We start from the raw sequence: 17,955 nt of genomic DNA, 5'->3' as shown, positions 1-17,955 counted from the left end.
CGGCATACATTGTTAAAATCGCTATGTACGCAAGTTTTGTTCGTTCGGAACGTCTTAGTTACGTGTCAGTAAGTGAGTTTAGTCGAAAATTCTTGTACGACATTAAGGAAATTGAGGATATACGTATTTCTGCGCACAAAGCTGAGATCGCTATGTACGCAAGTTTAGTTCGTTCGGAACGTCTTAGTTACGTGTCACTAAGTGAGATTTGTCTAAAATTCCTGCACGACATTAAGGAAATTGAGGATATACGTTTTTCTGCGCACAAAGCTGAGATCGCTTTGTACGCAAGTTTTGTTCGTTTGGAACGTCTTAGTTACGTGTCACTAAGTGAGATTTGTCTAAAATTCTTGTGCAACATCAAGGAAATTGAGGATATACGTTTTTCTGCGCACAAAGCTGAGATCGCTTTGTACGCAAGTTTTGTTCGTTCGGAACGTCTTAGTAACGTGTCAGTAAGTGAGTTTAGTCGAAAATTCTTGTACGACATTAAGGAAATTGAGGATATACGTATTTCTGCGGACAAATCTGAGATCGCTATGTGCGCAAGTTTAGTTCGTTCGGAACGTCTTAGTTACGTGTCACTAAGTGAGATTTGTCTAAAATTCTTGTGCAACATCAAGGAAATTGAGAAGAACCGCTTCACGGCATACATTGTTAAAATCGCTATGTACGCAAGTTTTGTTCCTTCGGAACGTCTTAGTTACGTGTCAGTAAGTGAGTTTAGTCGAAAATTCTTGCACGACATTATGGAAATTGAGGATATACGTTTTTCTGCGCTCAAAGCTGAGATCGCTATGTACGCAAGTTTTGTTCGTTCGGAACGGCTTAGTTACGTGTCAGTAAGTGAGTTTAGTCGAAAATTCTTGCACGACGTTAAGGAAATTGAGGATATACGTTTTTCTGCGCACAAAGCTGAGATCGCTATGTACGCAAGTTTTGTTCGTTCGGAACGTCTTAGTTACGTGTCAGTAAGTGAGATTTGTCTAAAATTCTTGTGCAACATCAAAGAAATTGGGAAGAACCGCTTCACGGCATACATTGTTAAAATCGCTACGTACGCAAGTTTTGGTCGTTCGGAATGTCTTAATTACGTGTCAGTAAGTGAGATTTGTCTAAAATCCTTGTGCAACATCAAAAAAATTGAGAAGAACCGCTTCACGGCATACATTGTGAAAATCGCTATGTACGCAAGTTTTGTTCGTTCGGAACGTCTTAGTTACGTGTCAGTAAGTGAGTTTAGTCGAAAATTCTTGCACGACATTAAGGAAATTGAGAAGAACCTCTTCACGGCATACATTGTTAAAATCGCTATGTACGCAAGTTTTGTTCGTTCGGAACGTCTTAGTAACGTGTCAGTAAGTGAGTTTAGTCGAAAATTCTTGCACGACATTAAGGAAATTGAGGATATACGTTTTTCTGCGCACAAAGCTGAGATCGCTATGTACGCAAGTTTTGTTCGTTCGGAACGTCTTAGTAACGTGTCACTAAGTGAGTTTAGTCGAAAATTCTTGCACGACATTAAGGAAATTGAGGATTACGTATTTCTGCGCACAAAGCGGAGATCGCTATGTACGCAAGTTTTGTTCGTTCGGAACGTCTTAGTTACGTGTCACTAAGTGAGATTTGTCTAAAATTCTTGTGCAACTTCAAGGAAATTGAGAAGAACCGCTTCACGGCATACATTGTTAAAATCGCTATGTACGCAAGTTTTGGTCGTTCGGAATGTCATTGTTACGTGTCAGTAAGTGAGATTTGTCTAAAATCCTTGTGCAACATCAGGGAAATTGAGAAGAACCGCTTCACGGCATACATTGTTAAAATCGCTATGTACGCAAGTTTTGTTCCTTCGGAACGTCTTAGTTACGTGTCAGTAAGTGAGTTTAGTCGAAAATTCTTGCACGACATTAAGGAAATTAAGGATATACGTTTTTCTGCGCACAAAGCTGAGATCGCTATATACTCAAGTTTTGTTCATTCGGAACGTCTTAGTTACGTGTCAGTAAGTGATTTTAGTCGAAAATTCTTGCACGACATTAAGGAAATTGAGGATATACGTTTTGCTGCGCACAAAGCTGAGATCGCTATGTACGCAAGTTTTGTTCGTTCGGAACGTCTTAGTTACGTGTCAGTAAGTGAGTTTAGTCGAAAATTCTTGCACGACATTAAGGAAATTGAGGATATACGTTTTTCTGCGCACAAAGCTGAGATCGCTATGTCCGCAAGTTTTGTTCGTTCGAAACGTCTTAGTTACGTGTCAGTAAGTGAGTTTAGTCAAAAATTCTTGTGCAACATCAAGGAAATTGAGAAGAACCGCTTCACGGCATACATTGTTAAAATCGCTATGTTCGCAAGTTTTGTTCGTTCGGAACGTCTTAGTTACGTGTCAGTAATTGAGTTTAGTCGAAAATTCTTGCACGACATTAAGGAAATTGAGGATATACGTTTTTCTGCGCACAAAGCTGAGATCGCTATGTACGCAAGTTTTGTACGTTCGGAACGTCTTAGTTACGTGTCAGTAAGTGAGTTTAGTCGAAAATTCTTGCACGACATTAAGGAAATTGAGGATATACGTTTTTCTGCGCACAAAGCTGAGATCGCTATGTACGCAAGTTTTGTTCGTTCGGAACGTCTTAGTTACGTGTCAGTAAGTGAGTTTAGTCGAAAATTCTTGCACGACATTAAGGAAATTGAGGATATACGTTTTCTGCGCACAAAGCTGAGATCGCTTTGTACGCAAGTTTAGTTCGTTCGGAACGTCTTAGTTACGTGTCAGTAAGTGAGTTTAGTCGAAAATTCTTGCACGACATTAAGGAAATTGAGGATATACGTTTTTCTGCGCACAAAACTGAGATCGCTATGTACGCAAGGTTTGTTCGTTCGGAACGTCTTAGTTACGTGTCAGTAAGTGAGATTTGTCTAAAATTCTTGTGCAACATCAAAGAAATTGAGAAGAACCGCTTCACGGCATACATTGTTAAAATCGCTATGTAAGCAAGTTTTGTTCGTTCGGAACGTCTTAGTTACGTGTCAGTAAGTGAGTTTAGTCGAAAATTCTTGCACGATATTAAGGAAATTGAGGATATACGTTTTTCTGCGCACAAAGCTGAGATCGCTATGTACGCAAGTTTTGTAGGTTCGGAACGTCTTAGTTACGTGTCAGTAAGTGAGTTTAGTCGAAAATTCTTGCACGACATTAAGGAAATTGAGGATATACGTTTTTCTGCGCACAAAGCTGAGATCGCTATGTACGCAAGTTTTGTACGTTCGGAACGTCTTAGTTACGTGTCAGTAAGTGAGTTTAGTCGAAAATTCTTGCACGATATTAAGGAAATTGAGGATATACGTTTTTCTGCGCACAAAGCTGAGATCGCTATGTACGCAAGTTTTGTTCGTTCGGAACGTCTTAGTTACGTGTCAGTAAGTGAGTTTAGTCGAAAATTCTTGCACGACATTAAGGAAATTGAGGATATACGTTTTTCTGCGCACAAAGCTGAGATCGCTTTGTACGCAAGATTTGTTCGTTCGGAACGTCTTAGTTACGTGTCAGTAAGTGAGTTTAGTCGAAAATTCTTGCACGACATGAAGGAAATTGCGGATATACGTTTTGCTGCGCACAAAGCTGAGATCGCTATGTACGCAAGTTTTGTTCGTTCGGAACGTCTTAGTTACGTGTCAGTAAGTGAGTTTAGTCGAAAATTCTTGCACGACATTAAGGAAATTGAGGATATACGTTTTTCTGCGCACAAAACTGAGATCGCTATGTACGCAAGGTTTGTTCGTTCGGAACGTCTTAGTTACGTGTCAGTAAGTGAGATTTGTCTAAAATTCTTGTGCAACATCAAAGAAATTGAGAAGAACCGCTTCACGGCATACATTGTTAAAATCGCTATGTACGCAAGTTTTGGTCGTTCGGAATGTCTTTGTTAAGTGTCAGTAAGTGAGATTTGTCTAAAATCCTTGTGCAACATCAAGGAAATTGAGAAGAACCGCTTCACGGCATACATTGTGTAAAGCGCTATGTACGCAAGTTTTGTTCGTTCGGAACGTCTTAGTTACGTGTCAGTAAGTGCGTTTAGTCGAAAATTCTTGCACGACATTAAGGAAATTGAGAAGAACCGGTTCACGGCATACATTGTTAAAATCGCTATGTACGCAAGTTTTGTTCGTTCGGAACTTCTTAGTTACGTGTCAGTAAGTGAGTTTAGTCGAAAATTCTTGCACGACATTATGGAAATTGAGGATATACGTTTTTCTGCGCACAAAGCTGAGATCGCTTTGTACGCAAGATTTGTTCGTTCGGAACGTCTTAGTTACGTGTCTGTAAGTGAGTTTAGTCGAAAATTCTTGCACGACATTAAGGAAATTGCGGATATACGTTTTGCTGCACACAAAGCTGAGATCGCTATGTACGCAAGTTTTGTTCGTTCGGAACGTCTTAGTTACGTGTCAGTAAGTGAGTTTAGTCGAAAATTCTTGCACGACATTAAGGAAATTGAGGATATACGTTTTTCTGCGCACAAAACTGAGATCGCTATGTACGCACGGTTTGTTCGTTCGGAACGTCTTAGTTACGTGTCAGTAAGTGAGATTTGTCTAAAATTCTTGTGCAACATCAAAGAAATTGAGAAGAACCGCTTCACGGCATACATTGTTAAAATCGCTATGTGCGCAAGTTTTGTTCGTTCGGAACGTCTTAGTTACGTGTCAGTAAGTGAGTTTAGTCGAAAATTCTTGCACGACATTAAGGAAATTGAGGATATACGTTTTTCTGCGCACAAAGCTGAGATCACTATGTACGCAAGTTTTGATCGTTCGGAACGTCTTAGTTATGTGTCACTAAGTGAGATTTGTCTAAAATTCTTGTGCAACATCAAGGAAATTGAGAAGAACCGCTTCACGGCATACATTGTTAAAATCGCTATGTAGGCAAGTTTTGGTCGTTCGGAATGTCTTAGTTACATGTCAGTAAGTGAGATTTGTCTAAAATCCTTGTGCAACATCAAGGAAATTGAGAAGAACCGCTTCACGGCATACATTGTTAAAATCGCTATGTACGCAAGTTTTGTTCCTTCGGAACGTCTTAGTTACGTGTCAGTAAGTGAGTTTAGCCGAAAATTCTTGCACGACATTAAGGAAATTGAGGATATACGTTTTTCTGCGCTCAAAGCTGAGATCGCTATGTACGCAAGTTTTGTTAGTTCGGAACGTCTTAGTTACGTGTCAGTAAGTGAGTTTAGTTGAAAATTCTTGCACGACATTAAGAAAATTGAGGATATACGTTTTTCTGCGCACAAAGCTGAGATCGCTATGTACGCAAGTTTTGTTCGTTTGGAACGTCTTAGTTACGTGTCACTAAGTGAGATTTGCCTAAAATTCTTGTGCAACTTCAAGGAAATTGAGAAGAACCGCTTCACGGCATACATTGTTAAAATCGCTATGTACGCAAGTTTTGGTCGTTCGGAATGTCTTTGTTAAGTGTCAGTAAGTGAGATTTGTCTAAAATCCTTGTGCAACATCAAGGAAGTTGAGAAAAACCGCTTCACGGCATACATTGTTAAAATCGCTATGTACGCAAGTTTTGTTCGTTCGGAACGTTTTAGTTACGTGTCAGTAAGTGAGTTTAGTCGAAAATTCTTGCACGACATTAAGGAAATTGAGGATATACGTTTTTCTGCGCACAAAGCTGAGATCGCTATGTACGCAAGTTTTGTACGTTCGGAACGTCTTAGTTACGTGTCAGTAAGTGAGTTTAGTCGAAAATTCTTGCACGACATTAAGGACATCGAGAAGAACCGCTTCACGGTGTGACGTCATAGCCGCACGTCAAAATTTATTTAAACAATATATTTATTGTTAACTCACCCATAGGAGGTGAAAGAAGTAAAGAGCCCTCGAAAATTATTCGTTCAACGCTAACTTCTAACTTATAAAATAGTATTCATACTCTAGGGTCACCCCGTATATAGCCAACGCTCGAACGCGCCAGCGGGTGACGAAGAAATAACTATTATATGAATAAACTATAGGGATAACTAAAACCTTATATTTGCATTGTACAATCGGACAGACAATTCAGACGCTATTGTAATAAATATTATATATATATATATATATATATATATATATATATATATATGAGCATATAAGAGATCTAACTTTAAAAGCATTAAATTCAATTGAGAAATACGAGCGAAAAAGAATGAAACATTTAAATGCAAATGTAACGCTTTAATATAATAATTTAAGTACACGCACATTTATATGCACATCTTAATATTATATTATGCATATAACATTATATTATATTAATAATTTTCATACTATATTTTATTAATAATCTTCATACACATTTATGCATTTTATATAACATAGCGTTTTATTATTCATAATGCGAAATTAGAAGTATAAGAAATAATATTTTATTCATAAGAGTTTTATAAGAGCTTTAAACCGTGCATGGTATGCGGACCGGCCGTCGATCGATATTCTTATCCGCCCGCTCGATAAGATTAGGCCGGACAAATAAGTTGGAATGTTGCGAGAGAACGATATAGCTGTCCTTCTCGCACAGAGATCCCTACCAGCGGCTCTTCCACTTGCCGTTGCTCCCGCCCATGGGTCTCCCACCGACATCAGGAAGTCTAAGGCGAAGCATAGGAAGAATATCCCACCATCTACAAGAGGCGATCCCACTGCAGCATCTCTCCCACCAACACCCGAAGACCGGAGGAGCTCAGTGCAGGTCCGACATCCAGCATTATTAATTCGACGCTCATACGGTTAACACATTACTAACTCTCGTACTACATTTCGTTCTCTGACTCCGTTGCCGTGGCGTTTAGCAGTTAATAATCCGGCGTATTTCAAATCTCGTTTGCGTCGACAAATTCCAGTACAAGTCTTCGAGACTCTTATACATACTACATTATTGAATAGTGAGTTTACCAGTCGCAAGTCTTACGACTGTAATATTGTTAATTTAACGTCGAGCTACAATAAAGAATATTTTATATTACTCATTGCAATTTATTCGACGACCGGTTGTTCCAACTTCCTTGATCGACCGTCACTCATCGCACGACAGCCGAAATCTTTGGAGGACTGCTAGATAGAAGGGAATTCAGCGTGCTACATAGGCAGTCGCTCTACTATATACATATATATTCAATACGTAAAATCTGGTAAGTTAAGGTACCACTGAATATTGAATGACAAGTTGACATCTTCTGGTCCCGGGTAGACTCGGTGAAATGCAGAGTGACCCAAAAACAATATCTTTTCCATAAATATACTTACCAGTAAAAGAAGTAATTCAATTTAATAACTACTTAAACAATATAGTCGCGTTCTAGAGAGTTACTTAACATCAGTAATATAATTTCCTTTTTTTTATTAACCTCGAATACTGAGACGTGACATATTGAAAATTTGGTGGCAGCGGTGGGATCGCAGAAGCCAACTTGTCATCTTTTTGTGTGTTAATAATCATACTTTATTTTCAGGAAGTGAATTGCGCGCGATATAACGTTCGATTTGAGTCTCGGTTAATACCATTCAGATCTTCTTGAGTTATTTCGCGAGTTACAGTGCCGTTATAATTTTATTCGATTATTATACACCGCGTTATTTAGATTTTGCCAATTCATTTAATTTACACGTTATATTCGTGTTAGATTTTTATTTCCATTAACGCTGTTAGAATTTTGTGATTATTCTCGACTGCGTGTGCTTCGACTGCAATATTAAGACGGCATAACGACATTCTGACGTTGTGATTTAGAGCGAATATATTTCGCTCATCATTACGAAAGAATTATTGAACAATACCTGGTTCTGTGACAGTGTCCTGGTAGCTGGTATATACGCCGCTCGTCACTCGTAACAGGAGCGTTCTCTTGGTGAGGCAGGATTCCGCACGCTGAGAACGCGAATGTAACACAGACATCAGTGTTTAAATATTTTTATAAAGCCAATAAGACACGCCACGCAGTAGAGAAGTGATTGATTTTAGTAAAAGTGGAAGTTGACTCTTCGAAGTGCCGCAAACTCGGAGCGACGGCTCTGGGCGGATAAGCCGCTCGTCGTTGCTTTAAGCTTTTTTGTGTACATACGATAAACGGAGAGTGGTGAGGCAGGATTCCGCACGCTCTTTCTTGTTCCTTCTCTTTGGTGAGGCAGGATTCCGCACACTGAGATTGGAATGGGATGACGGATATCGTTATGTGGGTAAAATAAGAGCCTCAGAGAGTCGCTACACGAAACTAAAGTTGAATCCTTAAGACATGCCAAAAACGCGTCGCGCAGGAAAGAAATACCAGCTCCGACGCCTATTGAGAGCGCAATTTAGAGAAGCAGCGAATTGTTCCGACGAGTTAAATATTACAGACAATTCGAGTGCCCCATGTCGCGAACGGCTAACTGAGGAAAGAACCTTTGTTTACAAATTAATTCCGATCACGGTCGAACAGTCTCCGTTGCCATATCCAGAAATTCCGGAGAACGACCCGCGTTGCGAATTTTACGCACAGACTCAAATTCAAAGCGTTAGCGCCAGCGACGAATAAAGAAACATATATACCATTATTGTTTCATATTATACTATTTTGTGTGTTTTATTATACCTTACCCTATAATCACATTGTCTTATTTTCAGGATATTCTTATATTTTATTATTGCAAAATATATATACCACAATTACTAGCTTTGACATTATATTTATCATTTGCTTGAGCTTTCTATTTACAATTTGCTACGAGAATTATAAAGTAACTTGAAAAAAAAAAAGGAAAATCCATAAAAACATTCTTGTTTTATTATCATAGTATTACATGCACATATACATATTTCTTTTATTATACTGCTATTATATTCTTACAATTTTGTTTAACCACTATATAATTTTTGTTATTATCTATGTACTAATTTATCACACTGTCTTTATTTTATTGCACTATATCACATTCTTACAGGATTAAAGAACCATAGCATTTTATATGCTAGTTAACCGTACGTATTACTATAAATTTTCACATTATTAAAGTTACTACTTTTACAATTGTTGTGCTAAGAACGATTAGAGCCGATAACTATTTTAAAATCGCGTATACCGAGTTATGGCCCAATTTACAAGATCGCACGGTACAGTAAGCGTCGACCCGGAAATCGAAAAGAAACAAAAATACGTAGAAGACCGTGAAAAACAATCGCATTCGAAAATGTCGCTTAAAGAACGGGAAGAAACAGCCAAACGCCCTAACGAGTCAATAGATGCAAATTCGTTATTCGACGTCCTTTCAAAAATCCAAACAGAATTATCACAATTACGCAGATTACCGGAGCAAGTAAGCAATCTCGAACAGCGCGTGAATGAAGCTTCCCGCGCCGCGTCCGCATACGATGAATTCGCCAACCCGCCGGAACCGGAAGAACCTCCTGTAATCATGCCGACCCTAAAAATAAAAGATGTCGTTGCAAATATTCCCCCGTTTAACGGTTATAAAATTTCGATCTTCCAGTTCGCCCGAGCATGCGAACGTGCCCGCGATTTACTACCATCTGTACAAGAGCCACAACTCGTACAGTTTATTATTAACAAAATTGAAGGCGACGCATATCAAGTCATTGAAGGAAACATATATACTCGCGTCGTAGATTTATTAGACAAATTAAAAAATATTTTCGCTCCGAATAAATCCGTAGCACAATACCGCGGAGAATTAGCCAACGCGTATAAGATGCCAAACGAGACAGTCTTGAAATACGCGGGTAGAATTAAAGACTTAAAACTCGCAATATTAGACGGAAACAGACGACAGGGCATTAATAACCCTCGTTTATTTAATAACGAAGTCGAAGGAGAGGTCTTAGAAGCTTTCGTAAATGGGTTACCCTCTAACGTAATCACGCGCATGGAACACCGAAACATAGGCACCCTAGATGAAGCAATTGAATGGGCTGTCAAAATTACGAGGAATTTGGAAATAGAGAAACAGCGCGAAAGACAATTTACTCCTCGACAATTCCCTGTTACGCGATCAGATATAAATAACCCAAGACCTCCCGACATAGAACAACCTAAATCAATATTAAAAAACCCTCATAACAATTTTGCTCCGCGACCATGGATTAGACCCTTGATACCGGGACAGCCAGGACCGAACTCCCCTATCGTATGCAATTATTGCAAATATCCCGGACACAAGGCTACTGAATGTCGGAGATTAGCGTATCGAAACGCAACGCAAGCGTCGGGAAACGCGGAGGGCCGCCCGACGGTAAGCGCGACCAAGGAACCGGCCCAAGCGACCGCGCATCCCATAACGATACAAGCGGAGCCATCAACGAGCCAAACTTGAACACTAACGATAAAAATCAAGGCTCCAATTTTTCTAAAATTCCATTAAAGGAATACGATGACCCAGCGTCGGTCATCAGACCAGTGAACGAGGAACCCCTAAATGAAAAAGCCAGTATTGGAATGGCGAACCTAGGACCCAACACGTGTCAACCAAGGATCGCCCTCACTTGCAAAAACTTTAAAGGATACTGCTTTTTTATGATAGACTCGGGATCCTCCGTAAATTTAGTTAAAACAAAAATATTAAAGAATACCCCCGTAAACTCAAAAGACACACTGAGATTAAAGGGCATTTCCGAGAAGCCAATAAGGACATTGGGTTCGGTGGTATTCGAAATTATGGGAAAGGAAACAAAATTTTATGTCGTCAGAGACAATTTCGGTATACCTGCTGACGGCATAATAGGTGCCAGTTTTTTGAAAGATAATAATGCTATCATCGATTACCAACAAGAATGTCTTACCTTTGATAGCATACAGGTACCATTTTACAAAAGAGAAAAGATCATGGTGCCCTCGCGCACTATCGTGGACATTGCGTTCAACATAACAAACCCGGAGAAAAGGGAAGGTTATATTCCTCGAAACGAGCCAACAAAGGGATTATTTCTGGGTGAAGCTCTTGTTAAAAATTCCCGAGGGAAGGGGCATATCAAAGCTTATAATTTAACAGAGCAGAACTACACCATAGAAGTCTATCCCATGCCTCTTGAGGATTATCTTATACCCAGTGACTCCGAGGAGCACCTAACTTCGCTGAATTCTTCTATTTTCACGAATCCTATGAGCAATGAAGAGCTCGCCGATAATGGGAAATCTTCATCTACAAAATCCATAAGCCCAGAAGAGCTAGCCGATAATGGGAAATCTTCCGTTCCAAAAGACCACGAAGGTCTTACCATTACACAAGATGCAACGCCTGCATCTTCGTGCCTCAAACACTCTATTGACACGCTTCCAGGGTCAATAGGACATGAGGATCTTCTATATTTTGAAAATACAAAATCCATAAGCCCAGAAGAGCTAGCCGATAATGGGAAATCTTCCGTTCCAAAAGACCACGAAGGTCTTACCATTACACAAGATGCAACGCCTGCATCTTCGTGCCTCAAACACTCTATTGACACGCTTCCAGGGTCAATAGGACATGAGGATCTTCTATATTTTGAAAATACTAAAACCATAAGCCCAGAAGAGCTCGCCCAACCGGGGAAATCTTTCATTTCAAACGACTATAAAAGTCTTGCAACTACACAAGATGCAACGCCTGCATCCTCGTGCCTCAAACACTCTATTGACACGCTTCCAGGGTCAATAGGACATGAGGATCTTCTACATTTTGAAAATACTAATTCCATGAGCAACGAAGAGCTCGCCAATAATGGGAAATCTTCGCCTACTAAATTCAGGAGCCAAGGAGAGCTATCCGAAGACGGGAAATCTTCTAAATCAACCTTGATTCATACTCTTCCAGTTTCACGAGACCAAGAAGGTCCCTTCATTGAACAAGCTGCGCAGCCAGCATTTTCTAGACTTAAAGATACAACTGATATGCTTCTAGCATCTCCTGTATCTCTCAGTCGTATGGAACGACTTAAACCCATCATAAATACTGAATATTTGAACGAAGAAGAAAAAGACCACGTTGATGCAATACTTAAAGAATACGGAGATTGTTTCCATCTTCCGGGAGAAAGACTCAAGTTCACCCCCGCGGTTAAACATACTATTCCAACTACAGATAACCTACCAATACACGTGAAACAGTATAGGTACCCGCCTGTCCACAAGGAAGAAATAGACAGGCAGGTAACAAAGCTTTTGAAGGATGAAATAATAACGCCTTCAGCATCACCGTATAACGCTCCTCTATGGATCGTCCCCAAGAAATCTGCGGCCGATGGACAAAAGAAATGGAGGATGGTAATAGACTTCCGAAAGCTGAATGAAAAAACGATAGGAGATGCGTACCCACTGCCTAATATAGTAGAAATATTAGACCAGTTGGGTAGTGCAAAATACTTCTCCATTTTTGACCTCGCACAGGGATTTCACCAGATTCCTATGGCCCCAGAGGATAAAGAGAAGACAGCTTTCTCCACACCGTATGGACATTACGAGTACCAGCGGATGCCTTTCGGTCTGAAAAATGCACCCGCAACATTCCAACGGTTGATGGACAACGTCCTCACCGGATTGCAAGGAAACGAACTATTCGTTTACCTGGACGACATAGTTGTTTATGCAAGATCTCTAGAAGAACACGATATAAAAATCAAAGAATTAATGCAAAGACTAAGAGAAGCAAATCTGCAATTACAGCCCGACAAATGCCAATTTCTAAGGCACGAAGTAGTTTACTTAGGGCATATTATCGGATCAGATGGAGTAAGACCAGATCCAAATAAGATTATCGCAGTCCAACATTTTCCAAAACCAAGAAATCATAAAAACATTAAGCAATTCTTGGGTCTTGTGGGATACTACCGCCGATTCATTAGGGACTTTTCAAAAATCGCAAAACCTCTCACGGATTTATTAAAGAAAGATAAGCCTTTTGTATGGACACCGTCGCAAGAAGCAGCATTTGACGAACTAACGCATGAATTATTAAAAGAACCCGTTTTGCAATATCCGAACTTTAAAGAGCCATTCTTATTAACCACCGACGCTAGTGGATACGCTATAGGAGGCGTGCTGAGCCAAGGACAGATAGGGAAGGACTTACCTATTTCGTATATTTCTAGGACTTTGAATGAAGCGGAAGGAAGATATTCCACCATAGAAAAAGAGTGCCTAGCCGTAGTCTACTGTGTGACATACTTCCGGCATTATTTATACGGCAGGAAATTTACAATCCTCACAGATCATAAACCACTAGTTTGGCTACATTCGGTCAAGGATCCCAGCTCCCGATTGTGGAAATGGAGACTAAAATTATCAGAGTACGAATATGAAATACAATATAAAACAGGAAAGACTAACGTAGTAGCAGATGCACTTTCTAGAAATCCACCTATTCCTGACGTTTCCATACTCCCCCTAGTAGAGCCAGACGATAATTCAAACGAATCCCTTTTCTCATACCAGACAGCTACGCAACAGTCTAGACCGTCAATCACTTTCTCTTCTAATGATACTAACCACACATTAAATCCTGTTAACCAACAACAAACAATTATCAGAGACTTAAACGATAATGCTTTATTAACTCCACCGGTAACCACAAAAATCCCATCCCAAATCTTCTTCCCCGAAAATATAAAAGAAAATCTAGACAAACGAGAACAAGAGTTCGACCAAAGCAATTCAGAGACGTCGGAGGAAGATCCAGAAAACGAAAGCGAGAGTAACGAATCTGCATCCCCACAACCTCGCTCTTCAGGTGAAGAGAATGATTTTAAAGTTAACGAAACGCGAGATTCACTGCTTTCCCGAAAAGATAACCATATCATCTTTACCACACTCGAAGGACATCCCTACGATAAAGGCGCAAAGGATTATTCAGCAGAAAATAAACTTCCCACGTATAAAGACTTAACTTTCACAAGAGTAAAAATAACGAACCTCAATAGCGGGAAATATTTAATAAATATCCCTATTAAACAAAATGAAAGAGTGCAAATAGAACACAGCGACATTATAGACGGAATAAGATCATTAAGGGATGCCATAATAGAACTAAATCTAAAAACCATCAGTATAGCGCAACACGATCTATACGATACAGTTCCATGGATTTTTGTATATAAAAATTTAAAAAGATTCCTTTCAGACTTACCAATAATAGTAACAGTTTGCAAATCCTTAATAAGATGTCCTGGCCTAGACGAGAGAGCTAACATTATTTACGAAAAACATGCTACGAAGATTGGAGGGCACAAAGGTGTGAATAAAACTTACCATCGAATTAGACAAAACTACTATTGGCCCACGATGAAGAAAGACATACAAGATTACATAAAGAATTGCAGGAATTGCCAAATCAAGAAATTAACAAGAGTAAAAACGAAACAACCCATGATGATCACCGACACCCCAGGAACTGCATTTGATAAAGTATCTATGGACGTAGTAGGACCATTACCAGTAACGAGCCGAAACAATTCTTATATTTTAACTATACAAGACCTTTTAACGAAATATTCAGTTGCCATCCCTATGGAAACAGCAGACTCCTTCTCAATAGCTAACGCCTTTATAAAAGATTTCATATGCATATATGGAGCACCAAGAGCATTATTAACGGACCAAGCTCCGACCTTTTTTACTTCTCTGATGAAAACAATAGCTAGCTACTTTAAAATAAAGCAATGCCGTACGACAGCTTACTACCCGCAATCAAATGGTTCAATTGAACGCTCGCATCACGTATTGACAGAATACTTGAAGATGTACACCAACCGGAATGAGGAATGGGACGAGCACATTAAGCCTGCTATGTTTGCCTACAATACATCAGTCCACGAAGGAACCAACTATACTCCCTACTCCCTAATTTTTGGACATCTTCCTAGAACTCCATCCTCCTCCGTAGTTCCCGAGGACGTCACTGAACAACCTTATCAGGATTATCTCACTAACCTTTTTGAAACTTTGAAAAACTCACAGGGTCTAGCAAAACAAAACTTGATACAATCAAAAGAAAAGAGTAAAACATATTATGACAGAAAAATCAATATTCAAAATTTTAAAGCTAACGATAAAGTTTATTTATTAAAGGAGCCCACAAAAGGAAAGCTAGATGATCAATATACTGGGCCATATAGAATTTTAGAATTATTACCCATGAACAACGCGAGAATAGATTTCCGTGGAAAACCACGCGTAGTTCACGTGAATAAACTAAAGTTGTGCAAGGGCACATATTTTATAGATCCGGGTTGAAGGAAAACGCAAGAAAGAGAAATTTTGTGAGCGCGGCCTGGACCCCCGGATCCAGTAACTTTAAGATATTTTCATATTATTCTCATATTAGTATTAAAGATTTTTGTTCTAATAACACATATACACATACTAGACACATCTTGTAACATAAAACAACACAAACAACCCATATTACTCTCGTATTTTATACTTAAATATCATATTTCTATTTTTAAGGGTTTCCACGTTTTGATACTTACCACATTGCTCTCTGGCACATCGGCAATCATAGCGTACGATTGTGGAGGAGCCTATTTGAACGTGACCACTGTGTCTTTGCTACGATCTGGCGAATGTGACATCGAAATCGAAACACCTGCGACCGTAAATACCTACATACAGCTGTTGCAATTATCAAGTTATGCGCAGACACATATAACGCAATGTAAAATAGAAATCTTAAGAACCATATCTCACTGCGGAATGCACTCGCATATCTCAGCCGTTCATAACGGTTACGCTAGCTACTTGCAGGAAACATCTCGCGCTAGGTGCATTCAGATGCATAAAGAGGGCCTCTTAAAGATAGGAACCGCAGAAATTATTGACGGACTTAAATCGAATCACACGTACTATAGAAGCGTCACACTCGCGGGTAAAGTAAACGTAGATGGAACCTGTAAAGGTATTCAATACTCGGACTATTACGGCACATGGGATGACGTGATAGTCCAGGCGACTGTAAAAATCTCTCTAAAAGACTCATACGTGCCGGTAAAATTAAACGCAGGAAAAGTAATGTTAAAATCCGGAACTGTTTGTGAACTATCGGACGAATCCTGTATAGACTCGGACGATGGTTACACCTTTTGGGAAGGAATACCCAATACCGCTTGCGGGTTTGAAGCATATGACGTCCTATATGAAGGCACCTCCACTAAATTTCAAGGCATATTAGATCACCGAAATACCACGATATTCACCTTAGAATCCCAAGACACTACCTTTGCGCTGACACTAACACGAAGACACACGATATGCGGTTACACACTGTATGGCACGGAACACCCGAAACTGTTCATTTTTGAAACGCAGAAAGGAAACATTTTCAAAGTAAGATCAAAAACCTCTGTAACGAACCTAGATTTATTCACGTACGCAAATTCAAAATTTGTATACGTTGAGAAGTATATGAGGAACCAGATTACCTCTTTATACAAAGATATAATTATGCAAAAATGCGAACTAGAGAAACAGGTTATACAAAATACCCTATCTCTTGCTGCTGTTTTACCAGATGAATTCGCCTACCGGGTGATGAAAGCTCCAGGTTACATGGCAGTTACAGCCGGGGAGGGAATTCACATAGTTAAATGTATACCTATAGAGGTTACACTACGGAAAACAAATACGTGCCATGCTGAGTTGCCCGTTATGTTTCGAAACGCTTCACTATACATGACACCAAAATCACATATCGTCATAAAACACAGTACACTCAGAGATTGTAATCCTTTACTCCCAATAATATATAACATCGAAGGAACTTGGCTACAATTTAACCCTACTCCTTCCATGATAAATTCTCCTCATGAAATTAAACCATTAACAAAACTCTCTTGGAAATACCTTGCTCCAAAATCACTGGCCACCAGTGGCATTTACTCCCAACAAGACCTTGACGAATTAAGAGACCATATTATGTTCCCTGCGGAAAAGAACGCGGTTTTGCACACCATCGCTCGAGGCTTTACAGGTCAAACTATACAATCCGATACCGTTTCGTTGCAAAATTTATTAGACGAGGGTGCGCTGAATAAAATTTATAACAATACGCTAACCAAAATATGGAACGGTTTTACAACATTTGGTGCGGCGACCGCCGGTATATTCGGAATATTTATAATTATAAGAGTAATAAAAATTGTATTTGACACGCTGATACATGGCTATGCGCTACACGCAGCTTATGGCTGCAGCTTACACTTACTTGGAGCCATTTGGAGCTCCTTTACACATTTATTATTGTATTTAGCGAATAGACCGCAACCGCAACCACAACCACACGTAATTCCCGAAAACCCACCAGAACATATAGACACCAACATAGTACCGAATGCGCCAGCAGAAAACGCGGAACCGCCTACTATACCTATAGTATACACATTTAGAGATCTACGAGACAGATTGGACGAATAAATTTCTTCATAACTTGTTATTCTGAAATTTAAACTAAGGGGGGTGGTGTGACGTCATAGCCGCACGTCAAAATTTATTTAAACAATATATTTATTGTTAACTCACCCATAGGAGGTGAAAGAAGTAAAGAGCCCTCGAAAATTATTCGTTCAACGCTAACTTCTAACTTATAAAATAGTATTCATACTCTAGGGTCACCCCGTATATAGCCAACGCTCGAACGCGCCAGCGGGTGACGAAGAAATAACTATTATATGAATAAACTATAGGGATAACTAAAACCTTATATTTGCATTGTACAATCGGACAGACAATTCAGACGCTATTGTAATAAATATTATATATATATATATATATATATATATATATATATATATGAGCATATAAGAGATCTAACTTTAAAAGCATTAAATTCAATTGAGAAATACGAGCGAAAAAGAATGAAACATTTAAATGCAAATGTAACGCTTTAATATAATAATTTAAGTACACGCACATTTATATGCACATCTTAATATTATATTATGCA

This window comes from Polyergus mexicanus, unplaced genomic scaffold (genome assembly GCF_030449975.1).
Source record: "Polyergus mexicanus isolate NDT 795.1 unplaced genomic scaffold, iyPolMexi1.0 SCAF_13, whole genome shotgun sequence".
In the NCBI taxonomy this organism is placed as follows: domain Eukaryota; kingdom Metazoa; phylum Arthropoda; class Insecta; order Hymenoptera; family Formicidae; genus Polyergus; species Polyergus mexicanus.
Note: the sequence above shows the minus strand (reverse complement) of the source record.